This window comes from Temnothorax longispinosus, chromosome 3 (genome assembly GCF_030848805.1).
Source record: "Temnothorax longispinosus isolate EJ_2023e chromosome 3, Tlon_JGU_v1, whole genome shotgun sequence".
Lineage (NCBI taxonomy): Eukaryota > Metazoa > Arthropoda > Insecta > Hymenoptera > Formicidae > Temnothorax > Temnothorax longispinosus.
The window spans coordinates 12,843,750-12,870,451 of NC_092360.1; the positions used below are offsets into that span (position 1 = coordinate 12,843,750).

The window sequence follows — 26,702 nt, forward strand, 5'->3', positions numbered from 1 at the left end:
GCAGATACGGGTTATAGTCATTATATAACTTATATGCAAGAAAATGATATAATTATATAGACTGATAATATTTTTGTATACTGTATATGTAATTATATAATTAATAAATATACGCATAGACTTTGAAAATGTTTCCTTTTGAATTCATTCTACGGGATTAGTTTTAAAGTTTTATATCGATACTTTAAAATAACATCACGTCAAGTTAAGTGCGACGATAATTTGGTATTATACAATCGTCCAATTCGTATTTGGCTACTCGTGGGATCGTATTAAGATAACACGAGAGCTTTGAACACGATGAAGAAACATTAGCTACGACTAACACACGTGTGATGATCGTGATCGCGAAATTGTCGTTACAACTGCCATGGCCGATGGTGCGGCGGAGCGAAGAATGCCGGGTATATCGATTTGAGCTCAATAAAAAAGTCATTTGAGAACTGCAAAAGCGCCGTATTGGCTGTAAAACGTTTGGCGGGTGATAACATCCAGCCGATGGTTCGCGAACGGACGACCGTCGGTGGCGGCGGCGACAGAGGTGGTGGTGGTGATGGTGGTGGTGGTGTTGGCGGTGGTGGGTGGTTTCCTGTCTGGTTGGCTGACTAGGTGGATCGCGTTTCTCCTTTCCTTTCCTTTCGGCCTCCGTTCCTTTCTCCTCCGCGAGATCAGAGGGATGGCATGGAACGGGCATGAGAATAAGGCTGTGAGAGGTGGGGGACAGGGGAGACAGAGAGAGAACGTGGATGCTAGAGATCAGGCTGTTATTTAGTTAATGACTATTCTCTCGCTCGTAGGCGCTGCCAGCAGTGCGACCAGCTTGGAATACAAGATCGTGTTTGAGATGCTTGGCGTGCTGCTGCTGCTGCTGCGGCTGCTGCCGTTGCTGCCATCGGTTGTTGCTGGTAACCCCGGATAGCGGTGGATTCGGACTCTGGACAGTTTCGAGCAAGGTATTCCAGAGAGGTATACCTTACATTATCGTGTATATACGTATACCGAATGCCACAGACGAAGTACGCGTCGTTGCATTGTCGTGCGTATATATCCTTTCCTCGCACCGTTGATAATGCATCGAATGTTTCATTCGCGTGGCGCGCAGTCAGCAACAAAGGGGGTTGGCAAAGAATCTTACGTATGTATCCGTGGTAACTGCGGACGTATTTGACTTCACGAAGAAGATTGAAAGTTTCGTTTTGTCGACGCCGGGGTTATAACCCGCTGACGCCGGCAAATGAATACAATTTTAGGAAACACGACGATAATATTCCCTGATAATTTTCATTTGATGTCTAACATCGAAAATAGTTCAGGTAATTTAATTTCGTGTGTATTATTGTATTTTTTTTGCCGCGTAAAAAAAGAAAAACGTAATTACGTGAGAATAAATAATGCACAAACTATCACACGATTTTGTTCTTACTGTTGTAAATAAATTAAGTTTCCCGATAGTTATTTAATTTGGGATCAATCGTACAATTTAGGAATGTGAAAATTAAGGTTTCTTTCAGTAACGATATAAAGGCTGTTATCCTTTTTATAATTTCGCTTCGCGATGAACCTGCTGGATGAACTTTAGAATCCTCTCGAACTGTATGAGTCGGTAGCGGCTATCGATTCTCGATTTGTTCCTTTTTCTTTATCGAAATCTGTTTATAAGGCGTACAGCGTAGCTTACGCTGTGCACGATAGGGATTTTGTGAGGAGGAGGGGGGGAGAGGGTCCAGAAACGAAACGAGGGACGTGGAGAGAGGTGCAAGATAAAAGTAAACGCGGGTAGATGCATGACGATGGGAGGAGAGGGCAAACGACGGCAGAGCGGGGCACTAATATCGGAACATCGACGGCCCAGTCGACTTGGGATTCGAGCGAGCTGGATGTTTAATTAGGAGCCAACGAAGGCAGGATCCGTAAAGGGACGCTAGGGGGGGGGATTTGCGAGGGAGTACGAGTGGGAAGGCGCCGGAGATGGAGGGATCCGCGATGCGCAAGGATAGGAATATCTCTATGTATAGGTGCTTGGTGCTTATAGCTATATACAGGCATGTATATGTGAGAGCGGGAGTAAGAGAGTGAAAGAGAGAGTGAGAGTGAAGGTGAGAGAACCCCTGTCGTTTCCTCCTACAGCTTATCCACCTCCATTACTCGATGGAGCTGGTGAGAGGAAAGAGAGAGGAAGAAAGAGAGGAAGGAAGAAAGAAAGAACGAAAGGAAGAATGGCGAGAGCGAGAGAAACGCCAACACAGACGGCCAAGGAATTGTCTGCGATTTTGTTTTACCTCTCGCGGCTACCTCTCGATCGCATTCATCGATTTCTCACACTCCGCGCTTTCTCCGTTGCTCCGCACGGTCGTTAACCGAAGTCTCCTCCTATGTCTCCACCGTCAGAAAGAGACGGAAGCTGTGTGCGAAAGAACGCAAAGTGGCCTGAAATCTTCGTGTGCGCCTCGTTGAGTTACAGCCGTTGTGCAGTTACAGCTTGTGCCACTGCTACTACAATCTATCCCTACAAAGGGCTGCTGCACGTTCGCGATTCGGATGTTTGGAGCTGCGGCAGACAGATAAACTCTTGGAATTAGTTCTCCGTACTACTGCGCTCAGCTTACATACACGCGAACGTGCGAATTATCGTTTCAAGCGTGTTGCACGGAGACATCGGCCAGTCTGCCGTATGAGAAAAACTTTTTTAATATGCCTTAATCTCTAGCGGAGCATCGATGCAAAATACGGGTGATATGTATTTTTGATAAAGTTATAACTTTGATATATTGATTATTACTTCCTACGACAAAATATATTGAATACGTGCAGCTTTCGATACCTATAATAGTATTAAAAGTTTCTATACGATATTTAATTGTATTTTTAATCAACGCGAGTAAAAATTTAAAAGACTTAGAAGCGAAAACAATGTATTAGAAGAGACGAATTAATCGAAACTGACGAGATAAATTATAACATTATTAATAGAAAAATAGTAATAAAAATAATACATATAAAAAGAAGCATCTACCGTAAGTAGAAACGTAAGAGGATTGGTGACTTAGCAGACAGCCGCTGCCGTCATTGTTTCAGGATTGGATTTAGTGTTTCGAAACCTATACTGTTTTTCATTCTCCAGGAAAATGTATGAATCGTGTTATAGAGGCTTTTCGAGTGTGCGGCTAATGGCTGCGGAGAAGTTCCGTCTACCACCCTAAATCTACTTCTCCACCGTCGACTCGCATGGGCACACATAAACCGCACACCGATATCCTGCTACACGGTATCGATGTGCGTATGTTAGTTCGTCCACGCACGTTCTCGCACGCATGATTCGATATGCGCGTGTACGCGTGCATGGATCTGCTAGCGTTCCTACCTAGCGTTTCACTTTGCTCACCCACACTCTTAGCTCATCGACGCAAATCTCATTCCATGACAGTAGCTCGAAAAAGAGATTAACGGCGACCACTTTCCGCGGAGTCAGTTTTAACTTTCTCGATGGTTCATCTATTAAAACGATTACTAACGACAACCGAGCAATCCTAGAAAGGGCTTAAGCTCACCGTCGCCGCAATTGTACTGTCCAGCAACTTTTACCCGATCACCCTTGCTGCTTAATTCAAGAGTAACGCTAAAAGGATTTATGTCTATTTACAAAAAACAAGATTATTCACTTTTCGCATTAACTGTATCCGCAGATTATTTTTTTGAAATTATATAATCCTTTTTCGACATTAGTTTATTGTTAATCAAAACTTTTTTATCTTTAAAATATTCCACAATAATTCTTTGATAGAAACTTTAATTGCTAATTTTATAACTCTAATTTTTTAAAATTTTTGTATAAAATTTTTTATAACAAATTTAAAAAATATATTTGTTTTAAATGTAATATAAATGCGTATCGTTATCTTTTTATTTACATCTAAAATTCATAATATAAATATCTATTTCACTTTGATATATATTTTTGATATGTTTTGATGTATTTTTATAGTTATTAGAGAATATAGTTTGTCAGATAATTAAATTTATTGCAGATTATAAAAATTAACGTATTTGTCGAGACGCATTAGTTTGAGATTGTTATTAATCCTATTATATAATTACATTACCTCAGGTTATGCACCGATTCGACGTAATGTTTAACGCGGCCATGAAAAAGAATGGAACGATTATGCCACCAGTTCCAGGACCTACATCAAGTTCTCACAAACGTCTACGTAGATTATCAATTATTAAAAACACGTGGTCGAGTTACACACTGAAGCTTCTCTCTCATCTCGCCGTTTTATTCCACGAAATCTCTGTCGCGACTCCATATTGCCAACTCTCATGAATCCAATCTGAGAGTACTATCGTTGTTTTTAATGACATGAATTCCACGTGACTTAAATCGTTGAAGCTTGAAAATTGCGGCTAAGCGGTTTGCAAAGAAAACCAAAGGCAGAACCAGATACGTCACTTTACTATGCGAATATCATCCCACATAAGTGGGAGGTATGTTTATAAATACTTGTCTGCTTTAAATACTTTTACAATACTCTTCCTGTTGAAATATATAAATTCGGAAACGATAGATTAATACAGTTTAGAAACGGCTATTTTAGAAAGCGTCAATATCATAGAAATCGATTTCGAAGGCTTTGACGTACGGAATCAAGATATTTATTTTATTTTTGGAGCCTTTAAGCTTCAAAGAACGAAATGTTATTTGTTTCATTTACCGTGAAATGTTATGTTTCCAGTTTCACCACGTAAGCATAAAATTCAAGAGCTTCGACGTATTGTGCCGTAAAAATGTAATGCATCTAAATTTTGTATAAATCAAACAAAATATTTTCCGAATATATAATTACATTCTGAATTTATCATTTAAATATATATAAATTATTATATACTAATGTTAAAATTGCTTTCGTTAATAGCGTTTCTGCTTTATACCTATAAATATATCATATCGCGAACTTTTCCTGAAAAAGAAGCGCTTTTGCTACCGAGAAAATACGACAAATACGGTGAAATATCATTAAGCGCACATATGTGACGCTCTAAACTCCAACGCTAACGATAATTGCATTATCAAGGGCGAGGGTCGGCGATTTTCGGGGTTCGAATGAGCTCTGCTATACGCGGGGTCAACGATACCGTACGCTTGACCCCAGCTTACGAATATAGCGAGTAAATGTAACTATGGTCAGTGTGAACGAATGCCACGTTATACATCATTAGACCCCGTGAGGGTTTCGATGAGCCGCTCGTGGGTGTTAGAGAATCGCCAGATGGCCTTTCGCTGCCAAACTACGACGATATGTTTAGGGAATAAAATGGAACTACGCGCATGCCTTGCCTTCGTTTCGATTTCTTAGACGAGAGGTGATTAGTTTCCAGATATCTCGTTAGATGAATCGAGTTGTGTGTTGTATTTTTGCGCAGAAATTCTTTACATTCTTTCCATTTAACTGTATAACATGTTTGTTATAATTGCAGAGTTATATCATTTTTAATTTCGATGCATATACTTTTGTATCTCTCTCTCTCTCATCAATAAATAAATAAGATTGTAAAAAGTACACGTATTTATTATATTCTTCCCCTAGAAATATAATAGCAATGCTAAGTTATCAGATAAGTTAATTTGATTGAACGGTCAGATTACTTTTGGAATATTATTCTTGGAATATAATGCGATGTTTTCGAATGGTATCGAACGATGACTCAGAACGAATTCGAAAATGTGTTTCTATGTAAGTATTTATCGTAACATAATAGTGGTGCAAGGAAAGGGTAAGGAGGGGCGGCTGCCTTCACTCCATCAAAGATGAATCGAACCCTCCGGACATTCGTAATTAGGCTACACTCAGTTAGTGGACGCAGCCGGGCCAGAGTACGAACGAAATGATTGGCGGCTGAGCTACCGTCGAACGAGAGCTTAATGAGAGCAAAAAGGAAGGATGCGGCTGTGTGGGGTCCGTGTATGACGGTCAGTACATTCGGAATATATCGCAGCACGCTTGATGATGATGAGTCCACATGTTCGCGTACACGCTCGTCCGCCTAAAGTCCGCGCAGCAGCAGCAGGGGTAAGCGATGTGTAGAGGAGAGGGCCATGGAGGGGTCTGAGGGCCAAACTCCCGCGGGAAGCTGCTCGATTTTGAAGTCCTCCGGAGTCGCAGACCGTGCGCCACCGCCAACTCCCTTTGGAACTCCTACCGTATAGGAGATTTAACCGTACAGACGACCCTTCGACGCACTCTCTTGCCTAGGTGCCACGTACTCTTCAGTCCCACCCGTCCCTCTCTGACAAATCAATTCGGACATAACGTCGTAAATACGGCACAGTTGCACGGACGAGGGAATTTACACAGTCGGCGATGGCACTTCGGCAGCTACTCGAAATGCTAGAAACGCTAAATTGATACGAGGAATCAATGCGAGTCCCGATTATCCGTGGCAAAATAGGGTTCTAAATTCGAGAAAGAGCGAAAATTAATTTCGCTAATTGCATCAGACTAGATTTTGCTATTACTGTTCAGTGCTTTGAAATTAAAAAGATGCTGATTCGAGATTGTGCGCTCCATAGTAGAAAATGTTGATATAATCGAGTTCCATCCTATACATTTCATTAAGTTTTACGTCTTTTATACGTCGCCGCGCTGGTTCAATGCGACAGCTAGCCTGTAAAGCATGTGCCTTCGTGATATTTTATCTATCCCCGTGAAGAGGTACTTGAGAGTCGTTCTCAAAGCGAATGATTGAAATGGTACTCGATCTATCAACACAGTCAACCGTGTTGGCATGACGATATGAGCGAGGGACGGACTGTGATTCTTATCAAGATATGTGCCACTTCGTCCATTGTCGGCCGTAATGTGATGTCTTTGTGTAACGCCTAATATCCGTTCATACATTCGGTATATGTACGCTCAACCATATTCTCTTTTGTACGTTCTCGAAAATTAACAGTTTAATCGACAGATTAATCTTCGATTAATCGAAACGATTCGCGTTCCATCAAACATAAACGGAAGCGAAGCGCACGTATCGTGTCAGCAATACACATGAACACATGTAATTTCGATCGGTGGTATCGGTGGCGTTGGCAGTGTATGATGCTACAGCTGCAGGCACCGAGCTCTACAGCGCTCGATGGTGAATTGTACGTGATGTTGTATACGCAAGGCTCACGAGATTCCTAGGGGTTGAAGGGGGCGGGAGTTGCGAGGGTGGTTATCCCGGAGCTCCGAGCTATAGAACCTTCCTGGATGAGTACCGAGGCCAGGATTAGTGCTGATTGGTTCGGCCTCGGTGTGATTAGAGATGTTATCAGCGGGGTTACGCCGCACGCTCCCGCTGTCCGACCGTGTATCGCTGTTACGAGTTTGCGTTCTTGCAGTGTCTACCACCGCTGTTGATCCAAGAACATAAGTCTACGATATCGCGTCGTCATATTAACGCGACGAGCACCTCAATTGTACGAACGTTTCTCCTTATTCATATCCATATGTCCCTCGATTAATTGCTCCTAATTGCGGTAACTAAGTAGACGACGCGTTCAGTGGAAAAATTAATTCTGGTTTAATTAAAATTAAGACTTATAATTTCACGTAGATCAATGTGTTTACAAGATTTATTTTATTGAGGTTTATGTAAAATTTCAAGAATATATATCGCGGGAGAATAAATATATTTTAGAAATATCTTTTAGATAAAAGTTACTTCTAAAACCAAATTCACAATTCAACAATAGTGAGTTTAGAGTTTATATTGATAACAACTGTATAAAATACTGTTCTCGACATTTAAAACTTGGTTTTTGCATATTAATATCTTACGGTTTTGATATGCAATATACTTCGCAATAATTCAAAAAAGAAAATTATTTTACCCTACGTCTTTGCCTGTATATATACATATAGTACATGCACAAACTTAATTTTGTTATAGTCTTCCGCACAAAATCAATTTACTTCAAGTTTCTAGATAGTCGAGGAAAGAAATCTAAACGTTTAGCAGATTGAGATCCCAAGTTGAACCGTTATGTAAATCATAAATACACGTGTATATTCTACACGGTTCTACAATGTACATAAAAGAAAATAATGCTAATCATGTTTGTTCGTAATTTTCACGTTTATCATTTCTTATTTTGACTCTTTTCTTGAAAATTGCAAAATTGGATGTAATATTAAAATTTCTCTAAAAAAAGAAAAAATTTGACGTTGATCAGAAGCATTAAAGACGTCGATATTGTCATCGCAATCGATATCTTTTAGAAAAGCTTCTCGTGTTTCGCCTGAAATGTACCTAGCAAGAAAAAGTAGAAAATGTGAAAAATACGTGCTAAGAGTCAATATAGATAGGATAGGATGGAAGTGTCGAATAAACAGCCGCGCAGTGTGCCGAAGGTAGGTGTCGAAGAACAGGAATAACCCGGTCGTCTACCTGCTTACATCACTGACCGAAGGTAGGGCGTCAATTCTTCACAGATTGTTAAATTATTACATGAGGTTTATGGCGAGCGTCGAATCGATGGGTCGCCGGGTGCGGCCACATCGGTACGCCCGACGCCGTCTCGACTTCCAATTAGCAGCTTATCGTTTATTGGTTTTCGATATTTGTTTTCCTTTCGTGAAGCTCATCGAAACATCCTAAACGCTTCGGCGGTACGTACGCTATTTTTCGAAGAATGGAAATCAGTGGTATCTTTTCCCACACGCCCGGGTACGTCAAAGACTTCCCGAGAACGTGCGCGGAATATATTAATCGATATATAAACAGTAGTGAAGTTTTTTTTCAATTTGTTTGAAATTGACGTTAAAATTACTGCCAAGCATTATTCTGTTGAAAGTAATAACCAACATATTATTAACCGTTAAGGGCAATACTAACTAACAATAAGTAAGACAGAAAAAGATATTTCGAGAAAGAAGGGGGTAATTCATAATCACAACGAGCGATGAGAAAAGTTCGGCGTGACTTGTACTGTTTCGAAGTGAAAAGGGAGATGTGAAAAAGAGGGGAGGACGGTTCTGCCTCCTTCACCCTCTTTTTCCGCCGCGGCGGCGGTCGGGAAGAGGGCTAATATATATCAGCAAGTAAAACAAAAGCCTCGGACAAACAACGAACGGTGATGTGTCTACCTCAAGGATAGAGGCGGCAAGGGAAATGAGGATGTAGCGGGGAGGGAGACGACGTAGGCGAAGGGTTGGAACGTTTGGTGGTGAGAGGAGAGAGAGGGTTGCCGGAGTGAGATATATGGGGAGGCTTTTAGTTTCGTTAATGGCTATCTCGCAGACCGATAAGTGCCGAGATCTGTCTACCTTCGCTTGCTTTACACCTTTCTCGCTACGGCTGGTGCACGGCCGTGCCTTCACGTTTCTATAAAAGCTGAAAAAGACATGATACCGGGAAAAGGGCCCGCGCGGTACTTAAAACGATCGTGAACGATTATGCTTCATTTTAACGGTCTGCTCATATTTATGCATATTTGGATGAAATTATTACTTTGTAATAATTATATATAACAAATGTCATAACTTTGATGATAAAGTTCTCTAAATAAAATAAGAGAATAGAAATTAATTTTTAAATATTACATATACGATTGTTATTTAGAATACTTAAAAAATTACGTTAGCAGACTGTGCTGAAATTACCTTTTCTTCTCACTTTTCTTCTCTACTTTATTATGACTCTCTTGTACTAATTGATACTAATTGATAAGGAAGCCGTAGTTATTATTCAAAGCTTAAACATTTTAAAAGAATGACTAGTCTGCCAAAATAATTTGTTTAGAGACAGACACAGTCATCCTAAAAATAAGATTTAAATAAAACATATGATAAACGATTTAGTTAATAGCTATTTAGCATAATTAAAAAATTAATATCTTCGTTAAATAAGAGTGGCAGTGTCAAGTTATTAACCCTTTTTGTATAAAAGTATTAGGCAAATAAATCCATTATTTTTTAGAGAAGCAACTAAAATTTATTGCCTTTTAGAGAAAAAAAAATTGACATAAATGTAACGTGATTGCATTCTGATTGAAACCCCATAAGCTCAAGTGGCCAACGACTATATGGTTTCCCCTAGATAGATTCGTATATTCGAAGATTGATCATTGTATCCCTAACGTATCGCTAATCGTTCCTGTCAGTCATCTTGGCGTTTTGGTACAATAAAGCACTATTAGACATCCGAATGAAGTAGAAGAACGCTACCCTTGTAGCGTACTTGCTGATTGACGTTGACCACTTTTCCAGAAAGAATGTAATTGATTAGCGATTTCCGGAGGGAAACTTCTTGTGCAAAAGCTATGCACCTATAAGATACGTGTCGTATATATCGACAAGCAAAAGAAGATCAGAAATACAATATACAGCTTGAGAAATTAAACAGGTGAATAATAATATTCGTTAATAATAAGAATTGTTATGGATACTTATTCGCTTTATAAAAGGAAATATGTAAAATACTTTGCGTGCGATTTCGTATGAAGAAGATTTAAAAATCAGTTAGTGCTTTGTGAATAGAGAGACAATGCATTTGTTGTAAAATACTGCGAAACCAGAGAACAGTTTAATTACACGCCAAAAATGATTGGTTAACCGGAATTCAGCCGAATACGAGAATAATTAGACGCAACCAGGCAAGTCTGTAGTATCGAATAACGTCAACAATGGGAGATCTAATCAGAATCGGCTATTACAATTCGCCGATACCGATTGATCGTCCGCGCATCTCGCTATCGTTTACAAAGCTTGCAAGCGCATGCTTGCACATTGCGCGTTCTCTCTCTCTCTCTCCCTCTCACTCGTCCCCTTTAACCGCGTCTCTATTTCTCTGTGTTGAACGCAGTTGCAGATGCAATGGAATACATTTAGCCAAGTACAAACAAGAAGCGTATATAGCTTTCTGCATTTCACGACGTCCAAACAGCAATAATCAAACTAATTATGTTTGCATCGACAAAGTCATCCAAAGCGAACAGCAGCTACGCAACTTCCTATTATTCGTTTACCTTGCGCTTGACAGAAAAACATTTTGCAATCACGTTTTCTATACAAAAACATTTTATATAACGATCGCTTCTCGACTTTCGTGCGAAGGCGGCTAGATTCAACTTTAATTTATCGGGCGCAACAATATAATTATATAGGATATATCCTATATCACACCATGTGACGGATGACATAATTAAAAGTACATTAGATATTACGTTACTTTAATATTTTAATCCTTTTTCTTGATCGTAATATTTGATATTTTAAACCACACGACGCAATATTTATTATTATGCTATCAATTGCGTTAATTAACGTTAATTCACGCGTTAATTTTCTAAGGTAGAAACAGTTATTTTCTGGTATTTGCATTATACTCTTGCGCCGCTAACACAGCCGATCTCGAAAACGCGCGTAATACAGATTTGGAGATTCGACCAAACGGATTTTGTGCCCCGTAGCAACATGTACGTTGCGTGTTCCACGTGTTAACAATTCGGTCGCGGTTACGATGCTATTTAACTGCCCTATCGCTCTGATTACTTCCCAGTGCTTCTGGGCAACTGCGAATCAGGATTTAACGGGATGATCAGCCCTCGAAATAATCGTTCACGCATGTCTGTTCTCAAAATCGCCCAACGGTTATATGAGAAATCGACAGCTCTCTACGGTCTTCGATCTAGTTTCATCAAACAGGCCCTGAAATTTGTTGTTAAATTCCGCAGGCATATAGTTCTGCTTTACACACATATATTTACTATTTACTTTTAAAAAATATCGAGTAATTTCGTTTTGTTATTTGCGTCTCTCTTATATTAGTACACATAAAAATAATTCCTTACTTTTTGGCAAATAATACTAATTTTTCAATCTTCTCGAGAAAAAGTTGAATTGGGCGATATCTTTGAGATATAGTTTTCGACGTGTTAGCACATAGATAAGACAAAATCTCAATAAGACAAAATGCCGTGTGAAACGTAGAAGAACAGTAGGGAGCAAAGAGAGGTGTTGTAATAAAGGCAAGCATGTTTATTTAGGCTTTACTTCACTCGAATCTACATTGCCTCGATCTACCTTTGCTTTGCATTTTCCCTATACGACGTGTCTCATCTTTTTCTGACGTTATAAAAGCGGTGCAATGGATAATAATTAACAGTCAAAATAGCATTATTTATTATAAAGAAGATATTTATAATTTAATATTAAGGAGTAATGTACAACGCGGCAAAACATGTATTATATTTAATCAAAAGTATTCTAATAAAAATCTCTTTCTAACAGAAAATCAATTTAAAATTACGTGTTATATTAAGATCTTGTATATTTAACGCAATCAAGATTTTATTTTCTTGATAAGAAAACAATCCCATCTTTTGCAATAGCCTCAATTAAATTGTGTCCCTTCTCATCGACAAATAGGAGCCATTTAAAATAATAAGTAAGTAATTAGGTGTCTACTGAGAGTACGTGTTGTGTCTGACAATTTCTGAAAATAACGATTTACAACGCGTACGTTGGCGCGAGAGCGATGAGCGACCACCTTCCTTCAAAGATCCGACGAGATGGACGTGCATTGTATTCTCAGAAATGAGATCATCGTTCACACTCTCAATGTCCAAATCTCATTTTCCACTCCTCCAATAAGTCACGGTACGTTTAGCATTCTCCGCAGTTATTCTTGTATTTCTTGCTCCCGGAATCTCAACACCTCGGCCGCATCCTCCACCGGCTCCCTGATGCTGGCCGGTCCATTCAACGTCGTTGTACACTAACATACCCACATGACTCTCTCCATCATCGGAATAGGATTTAATTTAGTAGAAACACTTATATGAGCTACTTGTAACTGCAGTGGCTCTCAAATTCAACGGGCACCGATATATTCGAGCGACGATATAATTTTTCAAGCAAAATATATCGATGCAACGTGTATTATATCAACCGTTTAATTAACGGTATAAACTGATTCTTTCTTTTAATTCAAAAGTATCACATAACAATATTAAAAATCAGTCTATTGCACGCTTGCGCTCAATTTTGATAATAAACAAATATATAAATACGAACAATGTAATTCTACATTGCTCGTGAAAGTTGTTATTTTTGCCATTTCACCCTTATAAGTACGTCATTGCGTCACGGATAGCTCTGTTGATGAAGACTGAGCAAAGCTGTTGGAAGATGAGGCGAAACTAGTCGGGTCCGTACTCCAGTAGTTGTTTTGACACGAATATGGGTTTCTTTTGCGATTTCGATCCGCTCGTTACATCGAGCCAGTAGGTTGGATTACCCGTGACCGACACCTGGAGGTGGGAATGGTCCTTTTCAAGGACGCCGAACAACGGATATGCGCATAGTCATCATCGATTCCTCATCGAGCGTTGATTCTCCCTCCGTCGCGTTTCTTCTTCATCTTCTTCTTCCCTTTCTTCCACTGCACTGTTTCCTTTACCACATTGCAATCCGGTTCTGCGCTGTCCGCGCCAGGCCGTTAAGACGGTTCCAAAACCGATTAGACACACACCGCCGGCCATTGATGGTCCGGTGAACGTTCGTTCAGTTATATTATCCAGAAAGTAGAACTTGGAACGATGGAGTGCAATTTAAGATTTAAATATTACTTCGATTTCTTTCAAAATGCAGATCGTCACGGTTGAATTATGTGAATTCTTTATTTTAAATGTGTAAAATGTGATTATTAACTAAAATTTATGTATAAAAATAACTTAATATTTAAATAAACGTAATTTAAATAAACGTGAGTTTTTTATATGTATAGATGGATATACATATATGTATATATTATATACATAAAAATCTATCTATATACATAATATTATTTAAGTTTAAAGAAAAAAATAATTCAATTCGGATAATGTGATTTTGATGTCGATAAATAACAAACAAAATCTGTTTTTATAATATTAATTTAGCTTGAACCGTGTCGCTCTTAATTACCGAATGCGATACCGAAGCCAAAGCAGCCTGTGAATCCTACGACTGACATAATAATATCGAGGTACTGCACGTGGTTGCCATAGATATACAAATGTATTAGGTAGCGGCGTTATTGAATCGTGTAGCATTGAACAAGTGCGACGGAGCCTGTCGCCTCGCGCCATGATACCCACGCTGGCACTTCCGGTCCTCCCCCGCGCCCCGATCGCCGCGGTATGACGTAAGCCTCATCCTCGCAACGCATCAGAAGTTCATAATATTTTAATAATGACGGCTACCTGCTGCCGACACCAACCGTCGCCATTATGATGCTAATTTGGTAACGATACGCATCACTACTGCGTCGACGGGCTGCGTCGTGTACCAGATGGCATCTGGATTGTACCCCATTGTTCTCGCGCGCATAACACTTTGCGCATATCCACTTTGAGAGTGGATATATAAATCTGTGGAATATTGCGAACAACACTGCCGACACTCTTCTCTCTCTCTCTCCTTCTTTCTTTCTCGTTTTTACGCTTTATTACTCTTCATGCGCTCCGGTTGAAGCTCCGATTACAACGAGCGCGAGAGAAGCTGCTCTAATATCGCGACTTCTGTGTACCGAGTTTATTTCAAAGGTCGAATTTGCACGGTGCAAAAGGTTTTTGATACGCTTTTTGCGGACGGTAAAATATCGCAGGATATATTGACGAACGATCTTGTTCACGTTTATACGAAACATCTTGATATGAACAAACTTGGTTTCCCAGTTGCCTAGATGGAAATTATCTACGCTTTTTCATCTGCGTTTGGCTCGTATCTGCTAAACGTAATTTTAACAAAAAGTTTTTCTTACGTAACAACTTTTTATCATCGGACTTCGAAATATTATTTCGTACAATAAATCGCATGGCATTTAAGAATTAATTCTTCGCAGTAACACTTCCGTTTCTCGAATCTTCGTATTTTCCCACATCTCACAGCTCTTTCTGCAATAATATTACAAGTTTATCCGCTGTAGACGAGCAAATGTGCCTACGCCCTACGGCTGAGTGTATTCGGTAAATATGTGCGGTCAGTCGGAGTTTTCCGAATAATAACGACGTGACAATCTTGAAGAAGAGTCCTCGAGGGATTAGGGACGTTTGAGTAAATGCATGATTGGTAGTCGAAGAAGCGGTCTCGAGCGAGATACTTGTGGTCTGGGTCGGTGGATTGGAGAGGTTCCGGTTGATCGGATTGCCGATTACCAAGGGGGGAAGCGTTGGTGGGGCAAGGAGGAGAGGGTCACGATTGCACGGCAGGAACCGGTACGTAGGAGAAAAGGGACACGATAAACTGGGTAGGAAAGAGACAGTGAAGATCACTTCCGCTCCACGGAGCGTACTAGAATACCGTGGAGTACGGTCTGGCCCTCCGATTCCTTCGTTAATAGCTTCACGGAGACACGTCTTACGCCATTAGACTGGATCCTCGATAAAAATTGATAACAGATTCGTCATCGGTATTCACGATCTTTTTTATGTAGATGAAGAAAAAGTGTAGGTAATACTTGAAAGAAGAAACTATGTGATAATACTGGGAGAGCTTTACGATAAACACAAAAAAGAACATTACCGAAAAGAAATACCGTGTCAAAATACTGTCAGCAGTAACGCTTCACGCGTCATCGATTCCTTTGCGCTCTGAACCCTGTCGCGTTCACATACGCGACGTTCACAACCTTCACATTAAGCATTTATCCGCAAACGCGTGCCATGCCCCTAGAAATCTTTTGGTTCCAAACTATCCGAAACAAGCGAACCCGAACAAGGCGAGAAGTAAGAACGAACCCTCTTTCTCTCCGTCTCTATCTCCGCTAAGCTATATAAAGTCGTTCACCCCGATTCAGACAATCTAGTGTCTGCGCACGGCTGCCGGCTAACTCGGGAATGATCCGTGATTGTATTAATATCACAACACGCCCGGGTATGTATTTATACGTCTTTTATCTCTCTATCTCCCTTTCTTTCTCTCTCTTTCACTCGCGTCCTAAACGAGCTCTATCGTCGTGCCGCGAATTTATGCGATCATCTTGTTCGTCTGTCCGTCTCTCGACGTACATATGTACGCCCAGACAGATCGTGCATTTTTGCTGCTAGGAAGGACTCCCGGTCTCTGTTGGAACCATAACAATAAGGGAAACTAGTTATTGATCCCGTGAGTATCTGCCGCGCGCTATGACTTTACTTTAACTCGCAACCCGGGATACATTTCTTAGTCACACTTGAAACGAGTATATTTTTTTATTCTAATACTAAGATGTGAGAACAGATCGCTTTGGTGAAACGGATATATCAAGGGAATATTAATACATAATTAAATATAAAATTTTATTATTTTAATATTTTAAAGAATGCAAGAGTGAATATAAAGAGTGAAAATTTGTTATTTACAACTGATTTATAACGATTGATATTAATACGAGAAAAACGAGATTAAATTTATTGAATTCAATCATTTGCGTTGTAGACTGAACTTAAGATTGATAACTATCGATCCAGCAAAAACGGCAAAGAACAGAACAGTTTTTATACAAATTCCAACGTTATGTCCGTTATGTTACTAGCAAGATATGCGTTTTTCTACGCTCATCTTTCCTTTTTTTCCGAGTATCTCCGCTTCAGTTTTTAGTCCGAAATCTACTTAAAAATTTCTTAGTATTAAATACACATTTTACGTCAAAACCATTTATCCCAAACGAACGTAAATCTCAGCTAAAACAAACTGTCCATGCATTCAAGAGCAACGCAAAACATCAAACACCAAAATGGATTTAATGGGCGCTTTGAGTTCTGTACTTCATTACACTTAGCGGAAACGAGCGCTACGTTAAAACTTAAAATGCAAAACATATAATAAACTGAATCTCGCCTGTTAATTAATACCTAATCAATTTCTGCATCATTAAGAGTATCGAACTTCTTAGTTAATAGCTACACTGAGAAAGAAAAAGCTGTTGCTTCAATTAAAGTGTTATCACGGGGTGCCAAAAACATAAATAGTTTATTCAATTGTATTATTATTAGACCCAATATCATGGATTATTAAATCAATAATTAAATTATTGGTTTAATAATCCAGATATTGGGTCCAATAATAATCAATAATTAAATTATTGGTTTAATAATCCAGATATTGGGTCTAATAATAATACAATTGAATAAACTACTTATGTTTTTGGCACCCCGTGGTAGCATTTTAATTGAAGCAACAGCTTTTTTCAGTGTAGAATAAGATACTTAATAGAAAATAATCATTGTGCACCTGTCTTGCTTCTCTCAATTTCACCGAAACTGCCAAAAATTCTCTTTTCTAGTCTATATTGATGCAATATTTTAATTACACATTGACTTACAACGTCATATCTGTATTATATGTAGATAATGTCGATTAAAGTAAATAATTAAAAGCCGATAACACTCATTACACACTGTGCCAAATGAAAAGCGTTTATACAAAAACCGAATACTCTTTGTATTCGAACGCAAGTAGGTATTCGTAAGTAAAGTTTCAATGAAACAGAAGCGTCGCTGAATGTAGAATTGCAATGTCTATCGGAACGCGGGTCTCTCTCCCAAAAGCAGCAAAGCAGCGGTTTTAGGGTTCCCCTTTTCGACGCGCGCGACGGCGAGAAGAGGCGTTGAAAGACGAGAAAGTGAGATGGTGCCTTCGAAGCATCGTGAAATAAGACAGGAAGGAGCGAGAGACGCGATTGTGACTTTTGAACGAGTTCCATTCTGTCTCTCTTTCTCTCTCTCTTTCTCTCTCTCTCTCTCTTCTCGGCTGCTACGCATATTGTTCTATTTATGTAACCATTGTTCATCCATCGTTTAGGATAAATTTAGCTGGCAGACGAAGTGAGAGAGCGCGAGAGCGAGAGCGAGAGAGAGAGAGAGAGAGAGAGAGAGAGAGAGAGAGAGAGCTGCGCGGCTGGCTGTCGGTATGTCGGGTCGACTTTTTAAATGTTTCTTCTCTCAGGCTTCGATCCCTTACTCTTTCTAGCTGGCACCCTCTCTCTTTTCGAGTCTGTCCCTGCGCGCGTGTGCTATTAATGATACCGATTAATTTAGAACTATTGGGTTTCCCAATTAGCCAATCGGGGCTCGCGATATATGCCGCGGAGAGCCTACCCGTTTTTCGCAGCTTTCGGACCAAACCAAACATGGACAGAATTTGCGAGACGACATCGCGCGTTTTATATGTTCCATAGACTTTTTTAACCGTCCTTCTGGCTGTCGATTCTCGCTCGATAAGCATTATTTTTTTTATTTGCATATTTCTTTAGTTAAATTTCAGCAGAAATATTAATATTTTGTATAACATTCTAAAATAATGTTAGAAATTACATACAGTTATTTACATAATGCTTTACACGATTTAATCCCATCTCCTTTTTTTCTCCCTTCGAATATATATTATATATTTATCTTAAGCTATAATATATATATTATAGCTTTGTTACATAATATATTATATATATTTATCAGTTATACCGAGATATCTAATCTGAATGTGAAGCTATTACTCGTCTTTTAATCAAACGTATCAAAAGCAAAATATACATTTTAGAAATATAGCTGACTGTATATATACATCTATCACAAACACGCGCCTTTCATAACATTAGATTACTGATTTATTATGTAGAGGAAATGTAACGTGTTAAAGCTATCTAAAAAAAAAGTCACAAACGTCAATTGCGCGTGCTGATGAGAGAATCATATTACATGTTACGAAATGTGCATTGAGAAAGTATAGGAAGCCCATAGCGGACCGATCGAATTTCTACTTTCTTACTCCCCGTATTTCATCCCATGGTCTGCCAAATCTTATGCATGCTGATCGTGCCAAATACCTTCCTACGTTCCATCTATTTCCTCCTGGCAGAACGTTCGCGGATCCGTATTATTTTTATCTGGTCATTCACAGCCTTCGCTCGGAGAGGAAACATTCCACTTTTCTTTTTTCTTTTACCTCCTCTTTCCCCTTTGCTTCCTTCTTTTTGTATCGAGCGCGTCTGGGAAAACTATAGATGTGCTATTATTTCGACGTGTTTCCCCGTTTCGCGAGCCGCATGTCGGTGCGATTATCGATAATCGTTAGGCTGTCTCGTCCGCCATTCAACTCGCATCGTCGGATCAGTCGCTCCGGCCTGTACCGTGCAACAAAGCTATAATTATTAGAGCGCGTCATCTGCGTAACTACCACACGAGCATTTATAAGGGCGTACTCTCATTCCCTTTCCCTTGTCTCCTATTCCGTGACATCATAACTCACGAATATATTCCTCCAGTCGTATATTTCGGAAGACGCACTTCCCAATTTATCGTCACATTGTGATTACGAACTAGACGCATAACTATAGATAACTATAGAGTCAAGATGAAATTCCTTCGTTCTAACGCGTTCTCTCGGCCTGTCTAGCCAACGTGCCTTAGGCATTTCCATTAAAACTAATAACTGATTCGTTGAGATCCGAGCTATAAAAGCAATATCGATAGAAGCTTCAAAATTATTTTTTGCCACGTTTGAAAATCTACCTCTCGTCGCCTTAGGTCCGTATCGTTCTCTCAGTGCTTCAATTAATCCGGCTAATTCGTCTGGCGCACGAGTGCGCGAACAGAATAGGAAGATGCGCGGACGAACGTGTGAGTCAATGCACGTACGTGAACCGAGGGATAAAGAGAGGTAAAGATACAAGTAACTTCTTACATAGATAAGCAAGTGAAGCACGTATTTTAAGTTGCTCGCTATGTTGACTACGTCGCTGTCATTTATCGTGCACGCATAAATCAGCGCCAGTCTTGTTTCACCGCCTCATTCCGTGTAATCGTAAAAGATGACCCACCTTCCGGCGGATAATATCAAGGAAGTACACGAGTAAGTGCATAACGATAATTATGTTGCGCAATAGATGATATACTTCGCTTGATGCAATAATCCACAAAATAAGGCTACAATTAAAAATTTATCGTTAAATACCAAAAGATAATTAATAATTTTAAAAAATACAAAAGAGTAAAAGACAATGGATCAATTAGTGGATGTTAGATTTAATCGTACTGCGAAACGATTTAAATGTCAAGTTATATCGTGGTATATATGCAGCTAAGCAGTTTAATTACACGAATTCCCAAGATTATGTCTAACCATCGAATCGAACAATATACGAGAAATCGAACTGATCAATTCCATTTTCTGTAGTTTCTTAGTTTTAAATTTCTTAATTTTAGTATCGAAACACATGATTTTATAAGTTCATCAATTTTTTCTAATCAACACATTTATGACTTGACCAATTCCATTCATGGAATTGACCAATTCGGCTTCTGAGAAACTTATATGTGTTTATCGGAAATTGCGCAATTAAAACAAATGGCCGAATTAAGGAAAACGAGTTGGGATAGAAATATAATAGATATACGGGCTCTTGCGAAATTAATCTCTTCTGAATTAAAGGATATAAATAAAAAATTATTTTTTGCTTTCGCTATTTTGTTTCATTTGTATATGCTCAAGTATATGAATTTTATTCTGATTTTTCTTATTATTCTTAAATTATGTCGTATCTTGCTTTCAATTTTTCGCAAATATTTATTGCGCTATCGCTTACAAAAGCGCGTGTATATAGATGTATATATAATATGTAAGCGTACGTGTCTGCAGTGTATCGAGCTCAAGTCCGTGGATTCGCTAAACCCAAATGACTGCGCGGATCAGTCATCCCTGCGAGATCTCGCGAAACTGCGAGGAATGCCTATGCTCCGCCATCTCTCGGAGAGTTTAAGGACTTCTTTGACGATTTTACGTATTTCGTACAAAAAAAAATGTGCTTTGGAAATTACAAAAGTTTTCCCTAAATCGTCAATGCAGCCTCATCAATTGTACATGACTTATAATTGGGGAGACGCGAGCTGATAAACGAGATACTTTTATGTTTTAAGAATTATGCATTTCTTAAAACTAATGAGTTTATAATATTTAATAGTTCAAACGAATTTTTCGTTCACAATTTAACTATATCAAAGATTTCCCTCCAAAGCATCCTAGCTTCATATCATGTATAATAAGAAATAAAAAATTTATTGCGTAAAAATAACTTATCGTGAAAATGAAGACTGTATTTTCTTCAACTACCTTTTAATTGACAACATATATACGTATAAGTAAAAGATTAATTTATGTCCACTTTGCTAATGTATAAATATAATTACATATCAATTTGTTATTAGATAATGACATTGGAATGCGAATTAAATTATTGCATTTGGACCTAAACCGAAAATGAAGATTAATCGATAATATATATAACTCTGATGTGTAATATAAATATTTGTCATTTGTGATGCATGAGAAATCGATGTAAGCGTATTTCTTGAAATCACGTGATATTGATCGCGATAATATGTAACATACGACATTTATATGATTCATCTATACTATCGTTTTAATTCAAAGAATCGCACACAAGAAAGAGGTAAAGCTCCCTTGCAAACTAAAAAGAACGACGGTCGGTTCTCACATTCTCGACGGTCTTTTAAAGAGAAGAGTTCCACGAGTCCTTTCCCATCCTATCCTGGTCTAACTCCCATGAGGAGTCGCTCCCGTACGTAGACCAGATTTATGTGTAAAACTCCCGCGCGCCGCCCTCTTCGTCCGAGTTGACGGTGATGCCAGGAAACGATCCCTCAGGACTCAAGAATAAACTTACTCTTAACGATTGGGAGATCTGTATGATTGTCAGGACAACACAATCATAATCTGGTACGACGCTATCGAAATCATTCGGAATGTTTGCTGATGTATCACTCGATGCGAATTGAAGATAGCAAAAAGATTACCCTTGCAATAAACACTTTAAGCATGATGAAATAACAAATATCTGTCTCTAAAAATTATTGCAGTGTAAGATCTTTTGTTATATATATATATATATATATATATATATATATATATAATATATACAAAACAAAATCTTTCGTTGCAAATTAAATTACATATAGTTATGTAGTAGAATAAAATCTCATATCTATTCAATTGTAAAATCATTTAAATATATCATAGTAAATAGACTCATCAACGTATGGCGATTCCTTTCTGCTTTTTAATAACAGAATTATTGGCAGTATTTTAGTAACTACATCCCACTTAACGCGGCTTATAACAACGATTTGTATATAACGGGAAAATTATATAGCGTCAGATAAATGAGCTCGTTGCCTATCGAGAGGCGTAAGCGAAGATACATAACCCAACAAAATTCCATGCATACCAGGATCATCCCGAAACCACGTAATAAGTTAATCATGAAGTTATGCAACACGAAGAAAGTCGTGAGCGTTTTACAATCTCAGACACATTTGCAGCTTTCCAACGTTTTCTCTAAACTTTTACTGTTGCAACTTTCTCTATGAATATTTTACTTTATTTTGTCTTATAGCTGCTATTTGCTAAAAACTGTAACGCGACTTTGCCAAATGCATTTTCCGAGCACTCAACTTTCTTCAGGCTTGAGTAATTCCCTCCCTCCGTAATTATCTAGTTTGCAAGTGATCGCATACGGTAGTTCGTGCTCAAAATCATAGACCTTGCAATTCTACGTGGGTACTATCGTTCGAAGCAAACTAATGTTTCCTCAGGCCACTTAATAATTCCGCACGCGGTGCGTAGACGCGTGACCTGGACAGTTCCCACGCACGATGCGGAACACCACGCACCAAAGTGACGTATCACATACGTGATCATGTTCTAATGCATCGTACGTTTCTTCGGAAATAACAATTAGACGGCGAACAAGGCTACTTATAACGCAATTGTACGACTGCCGTGGAAGCTTTATAGTTTTGTTCTTCGAAGCACAGGGTGAATTACATCAGTTAAAGATTCAAACTTTTACTATTTGTTACTAAAAATAAGTATGTATTTTAGAAAAAATGCCCGCTATATCTGTTCTACGTCGTAATTTAGAAATTAAATTTTTCCCACTTCATAAAATTTAAAATTTACGAAACATTATGTTGTCAGTGCGTTCGTTCTAGTATAAAGTTTAACTGTTCCGTACATACAGAGGACACACCTATCTTACCGCAATAAACATAATATTGTAATGTAATGAACACAAATATACGAAACGTAATAATCGTAAAGAGCCGATTTTATTCCCGGCATTCGGCATTAAAAGTCAAGGATCCCGATGGAACGAGCCGACGTCTAACGTTATTTTATATCTTCATCGTCGGGTTTGCCGCAAAAACCTTTCTCCGCCATTCGCATTGTGCGCGCGCTATAATCATATTCATATCTGATCCGAATAGCAATTCGCGATCTAACCGTATGTACAAATATCACCATACTGACGAGCATGTAAGTATTATTATGCGACGGCATGATAGAGAGACCTCTTCGGCATTCCGTCATGTTCGCGTTTCCCAGATCGAAATAATGCTATGCGGACATTATAATCGTAAATATGGGGCCGCCACTTGCCCGCGTGAGACGTATCTACATGCCATCCGCCTATTTCAAAAGAGAATTATAATTTATTATTACTACGGATACGCGCCGAATAACAAAAGCGTAAAACCGCTGATACACACGCTTCACTCTTTCACGAACCAGGTCGAGTCCCGATCGATCTTTGAATACTTACGCGCTCTATACTCGTCATCCGGCGCGTCAATCGTTGTCAAGTTTTTTCAGCTTCTGACAAAATTATAGAAACTTTCTTTTCGAAATTCAACGGAAATTTACCGCTTTTTAATGTCTGCATCCCTTCGCACATGTATCACATAATAAAAATGTACGACTTTATATAATATAAAAAGAGCATTGCATTTTTATATTACATTTATAATATGAATCATTTTAAATGATAGCGAATTAAGACATTTTTATAACTTTTGATTATAAAATTGATAGATAATGTACAATACAATAACAATATTTATAATTGTAATTATATTATGTATAGTCTAAATTTTTTGTATCAATATCAATTGGATGCGAAGGATTCAAAGATAAAAATTATAAATCTAATTATTTAACCGCATGTGAATATAAATTTTCGATACTCGACATTGACATGCCATGTATTTCAAAGTTTTGGTTCTAATATTGACATTTTGAGCTTACGTACAAATTTATTGAAATGCAATAATAATGAATTTTTCTAATAAAAATGGGAGCTATCTATATATAACTGTGCTATTTATAAAAATTAACCAAGACTTTTTAAAACACTTGTATATTTTCCACTAATTGTAAGTGTGATAGCGCTTCGTTAATCATCAGACGGATATTTAGCCAAGTTCGACATCTGCTGTACTATTCCGTACATGAGACTTATGGCTGTTATATAGGGGCGGCCGATAAATCGAAGAACTCGAGTGAGGAATATCAATTCGCGAGGTGGCCTCTACTGAACGTGGCACGACATTGAAAGGAATGTAAATGCGTTATGAGTACCGGCCCAGTTCTACAGTGTCACGAAGCATTCGTCAACGTGTCCGCTTGTGGCTTACAGATTGCCCTATAAATGAACGGTAGTCTCAGAAAAACGCATGATACTATAGGCCGTACGTGATGCGCAGACAAGTCGAATTTTGTGGAGAAAGACCTGTACGTGATAATAAAAATTCAAAAAATCAATCCGAACATTCCTAAATGTGCCAACTGTTTGCTTGTGCCTACAAAATTGAAGATATAACAAGCACGTGAGCCGCGTGTCAACGCACAAAATATGTATATAAGCTTAAGTGGGAACTTTTACAGGGTGGCGAGTAACAATCCAGGAAATATTTACTTCGCATTATAACTGAATTAACAATGTGAGAATAATATGTAAGAAAAAAACTAGGATTATATATATGAGACAGAATAGAAATTTAAAACGTCGAAGTATAATTTTAAATTCCTCCCTAAAAAATATAAGTTTTATATCTGTCGCATCACACACTATGTATAATTTGTAATTATAATACGAATCCATTATATCGTATATAAAATATATGAAACGTTTAATAATTATTGTTATAAACGCTGCTTATTATCAAACATGAAGTTCAACGTGGCGCATAATTGAACCGCGAAATTACAGCCGTTTCATTATCATCACGATAAATCATGCGAGAATTTTTCTTGTCCTTCTGTTAGACGAACGATCGCGATCATCGACAACAACGATCGAAATCAATGGGATTGGCGCGTATCGTTAAAAGCAAGCGGACCACCAAGACCGGCGGGGCAAGTATCACGGTGTCAATTAATGAGCCCCCTACCCGGGACCCCAGGATTCTCGAACGTTATGTGGAACGGTCTCCAAAGAGAGTCCCGCGGAGGAGCAAAAGGAGGAGTTCTTGAGGCTCCTGTGGTTTTGTCGCGCGATTCCTGGTAGGCAGCCATAATAAATACATAATATGCACATAAAGGCGAGCCGGCGCGATCGAAATGATCAAGAGAAATCCTCACCCGTTCCCGCCGCTCCGTGGGTGGTTCTTTCAGTTTCGCGTCGTGCCGTTTCTCGTTCAAGCGCGCGTTCGAGCCGGAAAAGTGAAAATCACATCGTTTCCCTACTCGGGTGTTCGAACAGCTGGGAGCCCTTGCGAACGTTCATTGTTGAAAGACGTAATCTACGAGGCCCTAAAGTTTTTATCGCGCCGCCATCTAGAGCGTGACATAAACTTTACTGCTAAAATGTTGTATGTAATATGCAATTCAATTATGAATCAATCGGCGTACATAAATAAAATGGCAAGAACGTTATGAACTATCTTTTACGTTTAAATTAGCAATATATGAATATATTTTATCGGTTTATAAATTATGTGAATCAGTATTATATACAAAATAGATTTTAATTTTCACTTTTAATTGTTATATCTTCCTGAAAATATTTTTTAATATTTACTTTACGTAATATTAAGTCTAATATTCAGTATAAAATGTATGACGATACGATAGTGTATAAAATACATGTTCTAATAAAAGTTCGATAAATTTCTTATAATAACAACTACTATAAGTAAAACTTCTCCATTTTGATATCTCTTATTTAGCTACTGTATCAATTTTATTGCAATTCCTATAATTCAAATAATTCCTGATTTGGCTTTTTGATGACAGCCACGTCGTCACGCGGTTTCTTTCTGCAACGACCTGAATTCTGCTGAAACGCGCGTTAGAATTGCACGAAAGAGACTAAACAAATCGCTGCTGTCGAGATCAGAAGCGTGCACAAGAGATGCTAGGTTGAACGAGGAAGGACGACTTCATCTCCGCGGTGGTCTACCCGATGGAGAAGCAAAAACACTATTATGGTAGAGAGAACGTGTAGCTCATAATATACATCTTCGAAAACATATAAGACAATATATTTATCTGATAATAAACAATGGCAATTTTTACTCTTTTTTATCAAATTAAATAATTGTAATTCCATTATTTTAATTAAATGCACAAGTTTACATAACATATGCCAGAGATTTTAATGTTAATTTTTATAAGAATAAAATAATTTTGTACCAATGGAAAAATTATGTTATTTTTCATTAATAATCTACCCATATTAGCGTTTATCTCTCGATATTAATATTTCTTCGATTTCCTGCTAGAAATGTCCGTGTATTTGAGGTAAATTCATGCGACACTCTATAAAATTTTGCAGAGATATAAATCAAGATGTTTCTCGGACTTACGAAGCGCCAGAAGAGTATGCATGATTCGAAAAGGTGA

General features: G+C 38.4%; 2 long non-coding RNA genes across 2 annotated transcripts in view; one reads left to right on the forward strand and one right to left on the reverse strand.

The window, feature by feature from the left end:
* Window positions 1-26,702, reverse strand: part of LOC139810431 (uncharacterized) — a 163,496-nt gene that overhangs the window by 76,268 nt on the left and 60,526 nt on the right. The gene's annotated exons all lie outside the window — the stretch shown is intronic.
* Window positions 490-26,490, forward strand: LOC139810541 (uncharacterized). Its single transcript, XR_011731419.1, has 3 exons — window positions 490-966; window positions 25,125-25,361; window positions 26,094-26,490. It is a non-coding gene; the product is annotated as an uncharacterized lncRNA (long non-coding RNA).